This window comes from Dendrobates tinctorius, unplaced genomic scaffold (assembly GCF_039654945.1).
Source record: "Dendrobates tinctorius isolate UK_male_01 unplaced genomic scaffold, ASM3965494v1 ptg000126l, whole genome shotgun sequence".
In the NCBI taxonomy this organism is placed as follows: Eukaryota; Metazoa; Chordata; class Amphibia; order Anura; family Dendrobatidae; genus Dendrobates; species Dendrobates tinctorius.
The window spans coordinates 4,711,498-4,723,938 of record NW_027361794.1 but is presented as its reverse complement, the minus strand read 5'-3'; the positions used below and the strand labels follow the sequence as shown (position 1 = coordinate 4,723,938).

General features: G+C 43.7%; 1 pseudogene; it reads right to left on the bottom strand.

Moving 5' to 3' along the window:
- Positions 1-6,200: 6,200 nt before the first annotated feature.
- Positions 6,201-12,441, bottom strand: part of LOC141047261 (uncharacterized) — a 38,753-nt pseudogene continuing 32,512 nt past the window's right edge.

Genomic DNA, 12,441 nt, shown 5'->3' with positions numbered 1-12,441 from the left:
AGAAAGTTAAATCGAGTAAAAAACAATGCCCAGCGAGCCTGCCTGGGAGACAGACGCTTGGCCGACTCCAGATAGAGCAGGTTTTTATGGTCGGTGATGACTGTGACCTAGTGGACCGCCCCATCCAAGAAGTGTCGCCATTCCTCAAAAGCCAATTTGATGGCCAACAACTCCCTGTTGCCGATATCGTAATTCCGTTCAGCAGGCGACAGCTTCTTGGAGAAGTAGGCGCATGGACGCATATTGCTCAAGGACGAGCCCTGTGACAGTACTGTCCCCACTCCCACCTCAGACGCATCGACTTCCACAGTAAAAGGTTTAGATACGTCCGGTTGCACCAGAATGGGGGCTGAAGCAAAACGTTTTTTCAGAAGCTCAAATGCACGCACCACCACCTCAGACCAGATAGCGAGATTGGTACCTTTTCTCGTCATGTCCGTGAGCGGTTTGGCTATAGTAGAAAAATTCTTAATAAACTTCCTATAATAGTTGGCAAACCCAAGGAACCGCTGGAGCGCTTTTAGATTATCAGGCCGTTCCCATCGCAGCACCGCTTGCACCTTCGCGGCGTCCATTTTAAACCCTGCGTCGGACACAATATATCCCAAAAAAGGCAACTCCTGAACAAAAAATACGCATTTTTCAAGCTTAGCATAGAGCTTATTCTCACGGAGCAACTGTAACACCTGCCTGACATGCTCTAAATGAGTGTCCTGGTCGCTCGAATAAATGAGGATATCATCCAGGTACACAATCACAAATTTCCCAGCACATGAGCGAATACATCATTTATGAAATGTTGGAAAACAGCAGGCGTGGTTGTCAACCCAAATGGCATAACTAGGCTTTCAAAATGACCCTCAGGGGTATTAAACACCATCATCCACTCATCCCCCTGACGGACCCTTATGAGGTTGTACGCCCCCTGAGGTCAAGTTTGGAAAACCACTTCGCACCAGCCACCTGGTTGAACAAATCAGAGATAAGAGGCATCGGGTAGGGATCACGGACCGTAATCTGGTTTAACTCCTGGAAATCCAGACAAGGGCGTAACCCCCTATCTTTCTTCTTAATGAAGAAAAACCCCGCTGCTACAGGCGAGGATGAAGGTCGGATGTGCCCTTTACTTAGACTCTCCGCGATGTAGTCTTTAAGAGCTTGTCTCTCCAGACCAGAAATACTAAACATCCTAGCCTTTGGCAATTTGGCCCCGGGTTTTATCCTAATCACACAGTCATAGGTTCGATGTGGAGGTAGTTCTGAGCAACCCCTCTCAGAGAATACGTCCGCAAAATCCAGCAATGCCTCCGGAAGGCTGGACTTCACGGCGGACACACATGTGGCCAAGCAATTTTCCTGGCAGAAACCACTCCACTGGACTATGTCCTGGGTTCTCCAGTCAATCACCGGGTTGTGCTTGGACAACCATGGGAAACCCAGGACCATTTGTGCTGGGAGATTATTGAGTACCCTACATGTAACCCACTCAGAATGTAGGACCCCAATGTGGAGTTTAACCTCAGCTACAAACTCAGTAATCTCCCCCTGTGGGAGGGGAGCGGCATTAATGGTAACCACGCGAATAGGATGAGGGAGTTTTTCGATCTTAAAACCGGCCGTGCGTGCAAACTCCTCATCCATGAGATTGGTGGTGGAACCGCTATCCACAAACACTGATATTGGTAGCTCTCTGCCCACAATAATAACCCTAGCAGGGAGCATACATTGAGATACCATCATGGAGGATATGCATACGCTCAGTTGGGCCTCCTCCATACCCTCTGAGCTTACCAGTTTTCAACCGGTGCGACTTTCTTAGGTAGCACAGGACAAGCATTTACATAATGATCTCTTTTACCACAGTAAAAACATGCTCCTTGCTTCCTGAACCCAGGAACGCGACGCTTAACATGTGATACCCCAGCGATTTGCATAGGTTCCGTGGGCTCACCTGCAGCAACCACACTTGCACCCCTGCTTTTCCCCAGGGGCAGCGTCTCCTGCACCCCCTGACGCAAACGGCGATAAATACGAATAACCAAACTCATGGCAGACTCTAACGATGCAGGAGTCTCATACATCAGGAGGGCCTGTTTAACTCTTCCTGAAACCCCATGAATAAACTGACTCCGCAGCGCTGGGTCGTTCCACTGTGTGTCTACTGCCCAACGGTGAAATACTGAACAATAGTCTTCCGCCATACGTTCCCCCTGACGGAGGGCGCGGATTTTAGATTCTGCTAGAGCCAATCTGTCGGGATCATCATAAATGAGCCCGAGTGCTGAAAAAGCATTCTCAACCGAATGAAACGTAGCAGAGTCAGCTGGTAAGGAAAACGCCCATGCTTGGGGGTCCCCACTCAGTAAGGATAACACCAGACCCACCCGCTGAGCCTCATTACCTGAGGAGACAGGGCGCATGCGAAAATATAACTTGCAGGCCTCCCGAAAGATGACAAATTTGCTGCGTTCCCCAGCAAATCGTTCAGGCAGCGGAATCTTCGGCTCTGCACCTGCAGAAGCCGCTTGCACATTAGCTACAACCAGGCCCTGCTGCTGAACTGTGACCTGTAAGGACAGCGCCGCCAACTGGCGGTTTATGGAAGTCGTGGAATCCATGGACTACCAAAATATTGTCGGCCGATTATAATGTTACACGGGGCTTAGGTCAAAGAAGGCAGAAATACCCGTGGCCCCTGCGGAGTCCCTCCAACTAGGGAAAACCCTGTCTGACCCTCAACCCAGGGTTTTTGCTAATGGTGCAAATGCCTGAGCCTCCAACCTTTCCTTATCTCCTGCTCAGCCCTAAGCTGAACCCTCCACCCTCCACCCAGTGAGTCATCAAACCACCAAAGCCCACACAGTAATGACAGACAGGGAGAACTTAAACCGCACCGCACCGCATACACACAGGACAATACCGTAATGTGAACAGGGCAAAACAAAACACAAATATAGGAAGGCAAAAAGGTAACAACGGATCATACGCCACCAGCTACGAATTTCTCCAACACCTCCTCTCCAGACCGGAACCACTTGGCATAAAACACAAGTTATAATCGGCGACGCCCATAGGCCAGCACAACTATTTAAAGACCGTGGGCGTGACCAAACATCCCACCTGATTTCCAGCTAGATTAACTCCCAATAACCTGAATAAAATCAAGCCGGCGCCACTGAGGCTATAGTGGACGGAGATGGAACTACCGCTGCCTGCCGGACGCTGTGGTGTGAATAGCGTCCGACATGACAGTCCATCACAAAACATGAAATGTGTTCCTGGTGCAAGGAACTCACTTTAAGGAGAAACTCTTCAGTACGAAACATAACGTTATTCTTAACCAGTGGTGTTTTGTCAATGGCAACAATGTGAATAGGAGTCTCCAACCTAACTGTCCCTAACTTACACCTGGCCACCAAGTCAGAACCATTAAAGTTTAATGATGATCCGCAATCCACGAAGACAGAAGTGGATGTGGAGACACTCCCACAACAAAGTTCCACCTGTAACAACATTCTTGAAAAGGCAGAAAAGGGTACCTGAGAGCCTGGGTTACCTCCACGACAATCACCCAGGCTCAGTCGCTTGTTGATCAGTGGACGGGAGGGGAAATCCTTTTTCCAATGTCCAGCATCGCCACAGTGAAAACAACATTTTCCCACACGCCGTTGTCTCCTTTCGCTCCCTTTGAGGTCGATGGTTCACATCTCCAAGGTTTCCAATGTAGGACAGACTCCCCTTCTTTGTGAGAATAAAGGAGTCTCAATTTGCATCACTCCCCTCGCCCGTAGCCGGCGATCCATTCGGACGGCCTGTGTCATAGCCTCCTCCAAGGAATCAGGTGGAGGGTGGAGAGCCAAGGCGTCTTTCAGATGTTCAGACAGGCCTCTACGGAACAAACCCCGGAGGGCGGCATCATTCCAGCAGCCCAGCGCCTAAACTCTGAACAAAACCACTCGGCTGAGTGCTTCCCCTGGCACACACTCATCACCATGTCTTCAGCCATACGCATCTGATCAGGCTCATCATAAATATGTCCAGGGCCTCAAAAAATGCATCCACATTCATACACTCAGGGGCCGTGGCCGAAAGCCCAAGCTTGGGGGGGCTCCCCTTAACAGAAACATAATGACCCCCACTCTCTGACCTTCATCCCCAGAAGAGTGTGGTCTCAATGAAAAAAAAAGCTTACAGCCCTCCTTGAAAACTCTGAACTTCCTTTTATCTCCAGAAAAGGTATCCGGTAACTTAATCGGAGACTCAGGGGAAACTAATGTAACATCCAGAGCCCCTGATGAGAATAACCCCTGCACAGTGTCAGCGATCAGCTGCTGAGACTGAGCCAGGACTCGTTGTTAAATTAGCTGCTTTACCTGCTCAGAAAGAGCGTGCATAGGATCCATCACATACACAGGAAAAGGGGAGCAGAGAAAAAAAATGGTAACGGTCAGTTATGTCAGAAACACCACACTACACTTGCTCACTGAGCCAGGGCGCGTGTCCTGAGTACAGAAACAGTCCTAAAAGATACCTGTGGAGCAGGGCAGCAGAGGTGACAATGCGTGCTTCAAGCTATAGGTGTCAGGAACCTGTCAGCGCCGGAAAGTAAAGATGCACAGGACCTGCAGATGCTGAAGTTAGCAAGCTGGCACAGGACCTAGGTCATGTGACTGCAAGGGGGCGGGGCTTAGCGTCCTGCTTTCAGAGATGACAGGACACCATACAACAACTCAAGAGTCAGGCAAAACGGAGGTCACACACAGTCCGGGCGAACAAGGCACAGGAGGGACAAACAGACGGGTGGTCAGACAAAGCTAAAAGGTCATACACAAGAGGGCGACTTGGTACCAATGGGTCAGGCAGAGATAAGTCGGGTCACAAGCAGAAAGTCATACATGAGATGTAGCGCAGTACAAGAGGGACAGGCAGAACTCGAAACAGGGACAGAACCAGATCAAAAAACCAAGCAAGATATCAGGCACAAGGCACACGTACGCACAAGGTCAACTAACTCAGCCGAGGGCAGGAGTATAACTGACACTGGGCCTAGGTCCAGTGAGCATTAAATAGCCGCCCTCTGCCGGAGGGAGGCGGAACATTTAACCCCCAGTCTGATCAGGACGGGCCAAAGCGAAACCCAGTCTTGGATCATGACAGATACCCTGTATGTTGGGTTGGTGTACTGTGGTGCACAGTAGCACCCCCTCTTACCTGGATTGGAGAAAAGGAAAGGTGAAAGGCTAATTTAGGAGATAGGGCAAGGGCGGAGGTCCCGGTGTCTTCGCCACCTTAAGTATCCCAGTGAACAGGGTGAGTTAAGCCGCCCCCTAATATTATTCGCCAGTAAAATTGTGACAGTCATGCTAAATAATGTCACTACAATAAGAGACTCTCTGATGTTTACTTCAGCCACGGAGTAAAAATGTCCTGCAACCAGCACTTGTTGACACACATTTGGTGCCACCATTGCATATCAGGTTGGGTCTAATGAATAACTTTGTAAAGGCAATGCATAAAAATGTAAAAGCATTCAAGTATCTCCGATACATTTTTAAGATTAAGTGAAGCAAAGATAAAGGAAGGAGTATTTATTGGACCTCAGACTTGTAAGCTACTTCAAGATAAGGAGTTTCTCTGTTTGTTGCAGGGCAGGGATAAAGCTGCATGAATAGCATACACATTAACTGTAACTAAATTTTTGGGGAAACTCAAGAGAAGATAACTATGAAAAGTTGGTGAAAAATCTCCTCAAAACATATAAGGATCCTGGCTGTAACATGTCCTTCTAGATTCATTTTTTTACATTCGCATCTAAACTTACTTCCACCAAACTGCGGAGCAGTGAGCGACGAGCACGGTGAGAGATTTCCCCAAGATATTGCGGCTTTGGAGAAAAGATATCAAGGAGGAAAATTGAATCCATCACTGCTTATAGATTACTGTTGGACAATTGTAAGAGATGATCCGATGCAGGAGTACAAGAGACGAGCAAAAACGTTGTCAATGAATGAGGAGCAAATGTTGTGCAATTTCTGTAACTGTATATTATTCGCAATAGTGTTTAGACAGGTTTTAGTTATTTGAATTGTTGCTAAGTTTCCGCTAAATAAATATCAGGCAATTAGCATATCAAAATATTCTGCATCTTTATAGTTGCAAAAATAATAATGTTTCAGAGTATTGAAACTTTTATACATTAATTATATGCAGCAATAAAAGGAAAACTATCTGATGTCACAGAAACAAGAGACAACGAAAAATTTTCATTAGAAACATGAATTTAGATATTGTTACCGGCGCTACTCACACCTATAGGACATCTAGACAAAGGGATACATGTGCAAAGACAGGTATATAAAAAAGCTGGACAAGACAAAAAAACACCCCTGGTGTATTACTAATGAGATTAAAATGAAAAAATGTCTCTGCGCTACATAGTGTGAACATGTGCAGTATTTAGTCCTATAAGATGCCATCCACACTAATCCCCATCAATTGTGCAAATGCCTGCTTGATAAATTGAATGGTTAGTCACACATAGCAAATTGCAATAAAAACGAATATATTCAAAACAACAAACACATAGTTAAACATCATACACCATGCAATAAAATTAATTAATCCAATAGCTGTAGTTGATAAAATGAATTCCACGGTTGGAGGGCACAGTTCGTTATTTACCAAGACCAATTGTTAATGGAGTTGTCCATATAATAAGTTTTGTTGATTTTAGTTAAACCCTTTGTAGGGACAATTCTATGAAAGTTATTAGCCACAGCTGGCAGACACAGTTCAATAGTCGTGCACAGTTTTGATCTTCGTGTTGCCTTAGCCACAGGACAACAAAATATTAAGTGGCATTTAATCTTGTGTCAGTTCTACATTGATGCTTGCAAATAATGAAGCACGGTTTGAAACTTGTAACACAAATAGATATCCTTGCGGTAAATACCTTGAATCCACATTTCCACTGGTATAGGGAAGATCTCCCATGAATTAGTGGAAAGAAGTCTCAAAAGTTTGCTGCAGCACACCTGAAAGCAGGGAGTCCTGGCCGGTGACTCACCAGATGTGGTTCGTGCCGAGTGTAGTAGTCGGTGTGACGTCACTCGTTGCTCATTTACGGAGTTCCAAAGGGTCGTAATTTCCCTTACGCGTTACTGAGATACTGCTGTCTCCTTCATCAAAGGGTATTGCCCACATTCTGAACTTGAAAATGGCTTCTCCCCGTGTGAGTTCTCTGATGTCTAACAAGCGTTGATTTCTCTGGAAAACATTTCCCACATTCTGAACATGAAACGTTCTTCTCCCCTGTGTGAGTTCTCTGGTGTTTAACAAGATTTGATTTCTGATTAAAACATTTCCCACATTCTGAACATGAAAATGGCTTCTCCCCTGTGTGAGTTCTCTGATGTGCATCAAGAGTTGATTTATGTGTAAAACATTTCCCACATTCTGAACATGAAAATGGCTTCTCCTCTGTGTGAGTTCTCTGATGTGTATAAAGAATTGCTATCTCTGTAAAACATTTCCCACATTCTGAACATGAAAATGGCTTCTCACCTGTGTGAGTTCTCTGATGTCTGATAACACCCCATTTATTTGTAAAACATGTCCCACATTCTGAACATAAAAATGACTTCTCCCCTGTGTGAGTTCTCTGATGTGTAACAAGAGCTGATTTCTGATTAAAACATTTCCCACATTCTGAACATGGAGGAGTCTTTTCCCCTGTATGAGTTCTTTCATGTTTAACAAGAATTGATTTATTTGTAAAACATTTCCCACATTCTGAACATGAAAATGGCTTCTCCCCTGTGTGAGTTCTCTGATGTGTAACAAGAGTTGATTTCTGACTAAAACATTTCCCACATTCTGAACATGAAAATGGCTTCTTTCCTGTGTGAGTTCTTTGATGTCTAATAACATTTGATTTTTTTGTAAAGTATTTCCCACATTCTGAACATGAAAATGGCTGCTACCCTGTGTAACTTCCCTGGTGTCTAGCAAGATGTGATTTATGGTTAAAACATTTCCCACACATGGAACAAGAAAATCTTTTCTCTACTGTGTGATTTTTTTTATGTTTACGAAAAGACTTTTCAAGGAGAATACTATTTCCATATTCTGAACGTGAAAATGGCTTTTTTGCTTTAGGAGCAATTAGTTTTTTATTGCTTATTTTGTGACTTTGGTTTTCCTTAGTAGTCGGTAATGAATCAGAAGACAGGACCTGTTTCATAGGATCAGATGACAGATCTATGCTCTGAAGGGATGATGGTATATCAGGCATAATAATATTCACTTCAATTGTATCCTGTGGGATCTCAAGAACATCTGATTTAAAAATTGAAGATGTCAGCTGTCCCTCTGATCTCCTGGTACAGTCATCTGCCAAGAATAAAACCAATTATTATTTTTGAATAAAATATCCTTGAATTTAATATTTTTCTACTTAAAAGGTCTGTACAAATGGCAAGCTATGTAAAAATATTTAATTATTCACCAGGACAATGACAGTAGACAGTCTAATAAAAAAGGGCTCTAAAAGTGACCCTGGAAATTATAGGCCAGTAAGTCTAACCTCTATTGCTGGTAAAATATTTGAAGGGTTTCTGAGGGATGTTATTCTGGATTATCTCAATGAGAATAACTGTTTAACTCCATATGAGCATGGATTTTGAGGAATCGTGCCAGTCAAACCGATCCAATCAGTTTTTATAACATAGTAACATAACATAGTTAGCAAGGCCGAAAAAAGTCATTTGTCCACCCAGCTTAACCTATATTCTGTCAGAATAAATTAACAGATCTACGTCCTTCTAAAGAACCTAGTAACTGTAAGATACAATATTGTTACACTGCAGTAAGACATCCAGGCCTCTCTTGAACCCCTCGACTGAGTTATCCATCACCACCTCCTCAGGCATGGAATTCCAGATTCTCACTGCCCTAACAGTAAAGAATCCTCTTCTATGTTGGTGGAAAAACCTTCGCTCCTCCAGATGCAGAGAATGACCCCTTGTGACCCTCACATTTCCTGGTATCAAGAGATCCTTGGAGAGATATTTGTATTGTCCCCCTTATATACTTATACATGGTTATTAGATCGCCCCTTCGTTGTCTTTTTTCTAGACTAAATAATCATAATTTTGCTAATCTCTCTGGATATTGTAGTTCCCCCATCCCTTTTATTAAGTTTGTTGCCCTCCTTTGTACTCATTCTAGTTCCATTATATCCTTCCTGAGCACCGGTGCCCAAAACTGTACACAGTACTCCATGTGCGGTCTAACCAGGGATTTGTACAGCGGCAGTATAATGCTCTCATCATGTGTATCCAGACCTCTTTTAATGCACCCCATGATCCTGTTTGTCTTGGCAGCCGCTACCTGGCACTGGCTGCTCCAGCTAAGTTTATCATTAACTAGGATCCCCAAGTCCTTCTCCATGTCAGATTTACCCAGTGGTTTCCTGTTCAGTGTGTAATGGTGATATTGATTCCTTCTTCCCATGTGTATAACCTTACATTTATCATTGTTAAACCGCATCTGCCATCATTCGGCCCAAGTTTCCAACTTATCCAGATCCATCTGTAGCTGTATACTATCTTCTCTTGTATTGACTGCTTTACATAGTTTTGTATTATCTGCAAATACGGGCAGCACGGTGGCTCAGTGGTTAGCGCTGCAGCCTTGCAGCGCTGGAGTCCCGGGTTTGAATCCCACCAAGGACAACATCTGCAAGGAGTTTGTATGTTCTCCCCGTGTTTGCGTGGGTTTCCTCCGGGCACTCGGGTTTCCTCCCACACTCCAAAGACATACTGATAGGGAATATAGATTGTGAGCCCCACCGGGGACAGTGATGGAAATGTGTGCAATCTGTAAAGCGCTGCGGAATATGTTAGCGCTATATAAAAATAAAGATTTATTTTTATCTTTATTTTTAAATATCAATATTTTACTGTGAAAACTTTCTACCAGATCATTAATAAATATGTTGAAGAGAATAGGTTCCAACACCGACCCCTGCGGTACCCCACTGGTCACAGCGACCCAGTTAGAGAATATACTATTTAAAACCACCCTCTGCTTTCTAAGCCAGTTACTCATTTACACACATTTTCCCCAGGACCCAGCATTTTCATTTTGTGTACCAACCTCGTGTGGCATGGTATCAAACGCTCTGGAAAAATCAAGATATACAGTTAGGTCCATATATATTTGGACAGAGACAACATTTTTCTAATTTTGGTTCTAGACATTACCACAATGAATTTTAAACAAAACAATTCAGATGCAGTTGTAGTTCAGACTTTCAGCTTTCATTTGAGGGTATCCACACTAAAATTTGATGAAGGGTTTAGGAGTTTCAGTTCCTTAACATGTGCCACCCTGTTTTTAAAGGGACCAAAAGTAATTGGACAGATTAAATAATTGTAAGTAAAATGTTCATTTTTAGTACTTGGTTGAAAACCCTTTGTTGGCAATGACTGCCTGAAGTCTTGAATTCATGGACATCACCAGACGCTGTGTTTCCTCCTTTTTGATGCTCTGCCAGGCCTTCACTGCGGTGGTTTTCAGTTGCTGTTTGTTTGTGGGCCTTTCTGTCTGAAGTTTAGTCTTTAACAAGTGAAATGCATGCTCAATTGGGTTGAGATCAGGTGACTGACTTGGCCATTCAAGAACATTCCACTTCTTTGCTTTAATAAACTCCTGGGTTGCTTTGGCTTTATGTTTTGGGTCATTGTCCATCTGTAGTATGAAATGATGACCAATCAGTTTGGCTGCATTTGGCTGGATCTGAGCACACAGTATGGCTCTGAATACCTCAGACTTCATTTGGCTGCTTCTGTCCTGTGTCACATCATCAATAAACACTAGTGACCCAGTGCCACTGGCAGCCATGCATGCCCAAGCCATCACACTGCCTCCACCGTGTTTTACAGATGATGTGGTATGCTTTGGATCATGAGCTGTACCACGCCTTCGCCATACTTTTCTCTTTCCATCATTCTGGTAGAGGTTGATCTTGGTTTCATCTGTCCAAAGAATGTTCTTCCAGAACTGTGCTGGCTTTTTTAGATGTTTTTTTGCAAAGTCCAGTCTAGCCTTTTTATTCTTGATGCTTATGAGTGGCTTGCACCGTGCAGTGAACCCTCTGTATTTACTTTCATGCAGTCCTCTCTTTATGGTAGATTTGTATATTGATAAGCTTACCTCCTGGAGTGTTGTTCACTTGGTTGGCTGTTGTGAAGGGGTTTCTCTTCACCATGGAGATTATTCCGGCGAGAATAAAGAAATCCATCAGAGAATGCAAACATAGAGAGAAGAGATTACAACACCATATAAAATCCATACAAAATCCAAAATAATCCCAATATATTACAGTGGTAAAAATATATACAAGATATATACAAATATACATTGTGATAGTACATGGAAAACATGAATATATAAGGCTCAGTAAACTAGCACCATCTAAGGTAGAATAGAAGAAAAAGGCATTACCTGAATTGAAAGTCGGATCTTTTGAATAAAGAGGAATAGAACTCCCAAGAGAATAGCCCAAGAAAGATGGCTGAAAGGAATCGTCAAAATCATGATTAATAGACTCAAATGTGTAAATGTCCTACTGTCTCTAAAAGGTCATGCAAGGTATCAGCATAGGGGGAGTATAGTGTGTTGCTATGATATAGAGGGAATGTGATAAGTTGATCACTATTTTTACCTTTTTTCATATGTCCAGATGCCTCGTTAATTGCACCCATGCAATCTTTACCTATTACCTATTACCGCATCCTATTAATATTATACCCACCTAGTCTAGATCCTGCACATAATGTTAGCATCACCCCTCTTTGCATATCACCAGGGCAACCGCTGTGTACATACAGCTCTAAGGTATAGTCCCTGGACATGCGCAGTGCTTGCATTTAGACAGCGCGACGTCACTTCCGGTTCAGAGGTTCCACTTCCGGTCGCGCGCTGCCACCGGGTTCTCATATAAATACCACCTAACCCTGATGGATTTAGCATAACGCCATTGCAGCTAGGCGTGGGAGCGCCGCTGTATAGCACCCTACCAACAGGTATTGTACACAGGTCCTCTTTCCCCTCTTTTTGATAGCGCTATGTAGGGACACTTTAACAGTCAGCTAACATGGTACAAGCTATTTACAGCACATGTCATTCCATGGGAACAATGCTACCATTTTAATATGCATATAGCTACTCTCATTTTCATAGGTGCTGTCTCATACTGCACATTATATTGCGTACTTAGGATTGTATGGACATCATGGACTACATATTGTCTATCACAGGGATCAACTTATCACATCCCCTCTATATCATAGCAACACACTATACTCCCCCTATGCTGATACCTTGCATGACCTTTTAGAGACAGTAGGACATTTACACATTTGAGTCTATTAATCA